We start from the raw sequence: 1,550 nt of genomic DNA on the forward strand, positions 1-1,550 counted from the left end.
TGGAGAAGATTATGGTGACGTCAAGTCGGAAACCTCGGGACACAAAACTTCCGCACGAGTCTCCGAGCAAAGCATCCAACCCGACTTTGAGTTCAACATTGTTCCGATATCGAAAGTCAGACATTTCTGAAGGTCCGATGTGGCATGAAGTGCCATAACCTACTTCTGAAAGTCCTGTAAAAAGTAGGCTACAGACTCATTTAGAGAAATAATCCCTCAAGGTAAATACAGATATTAATGAGAATTAAAGGAAAACAAAAACTCACAACTGACAAATGTCCTACAAGTTATTTACATTTTTACACCACACAAGAAAAGTTCCGTAGTAAGAATGTCTAAGGTCTAGGCGGCTGGTCCTGGGAAAATAACGGGGATTTTGAATAATCAGACCTGTTAAACAACTGATCGCGGGGATGGCAAAATGCTGTGTTTTCCTGAACACAGGTTTGTCCTCTGCCTTCGAGAGGATACTGATCTCCGGTAGGCTACGTCAGGCGGCAGACTTTGATTTTTGCTACCCCAAAGCTAACTTGTAATGCAATTTGCCATCAATTTGGCAAGTTGGCTCTGGGGTTGCAAAAATCCAAGTGCGCTGGCTTCACGTGGCCTACTAATAGGCTACTTATCACAGTATCCACAAGAGGGCAGAGGAGGACAAAAGTGTGTTCAGGGAAACGTCTGCATTTAAGACTTATAGCCTACTGTATAGCCTATAGCCTTTATTAGTCTAGGCTACAGTATATGACTCGTTTTCTTGCTGGCTCGTGATAAGAACATGTCTGCACTATTTTTTTTTTTTTTTTTTAATCCGACCCAAAATTATGGGGGGTTTGGGGGCTGAAGTCCCCATAAAATGGACATAACGGCGCCCCTGCTGTAATCAGATTCCATGCACAAAGGCAAGTCATTGTGTTAAAAATAAGAGCAAAAACGAACTGAAAATACAAAGAAGAGATAAATTACTTCGCAAGGAACGAGAAATATATATTTTATTTATTAAGGCTAATAGAGTAGCCTTAAAACTAATGCGGGAGTATAGGCTAGCCTAACTTGATGTTTTGCCACGGAGTAAGGGAAATTATACTAGTCTGGCTACCACCAAATCGCTGGCAGATCAGGTTGTGTTTACTCATCCTAGGCTACCCGAAATACGTGAACGTTCGTGGTTAGTGCATGACACCAAAGATCCTTAAATATTGAATATATCCACTTTAACCCTCTCTGATGACACACAAGTCTAGTCCTAATGGATAGAATGTTATGAAATCATGTTGTCGTAATCTTGTCATAATAGCCGGAAGCAACGCAGGACACATCACAATGTCAGTAGAACATGAAACCAAGAACATTCTGAAAGAGGATCAGAATTTATTGTGCATTGGACAGCTAAGGTAAGAAAGAGATGCTCCGTCGTGTGTTGTATTCATTAAAGTCAATGTCTAGGCTTCTAGATAACATTTCACTTAATGGAAAGCAAATATTGTGGGTTTATGGTAACGTACAGTACTGTTGCCTACATAGTACGACAATAAACATAATGCATAGGTGTA

The 1,550-nt window shown here is 40.6% G+C and overlaps 1 protein-coding gene across 1 annotated transcript in view; it reads left to right on the forward strand.

Annotated features, from left to right (window-relative positions):
• Positions 1 to 1,303: 1,303 nt before the first annotated feature.
• The window catches only part of LOC134070151 (SUN domain-containing protein 2-like), an 11,867-nt gene continuing 11,620 nt past the window's right edge, over positions 1,304 to 1,550 (forward strand). The window contains exon 1 of the mRNA XM_062526405.1: positions 1,304 to 1,391. The gene's annotated coding sequence lies outside the window, so the exon portion shown is untranslated. The remainder of the gene's footprint in view (positions 1,392 to 1,550) is intronic.

Source organism: Sardina pilchardus, chromosome 22 (assembly GCF_963854185.1).
Source record: "Sardina pilchardus chromosome 22, fSarPil1.1, whole genome shotgun sequence".
Lineage (NCBI taxonomy): Eukaryota > Metazoa > Chordata > Actinopteri > Clupeiformes > Clupeidae > Sardina > Sardina pilchardus.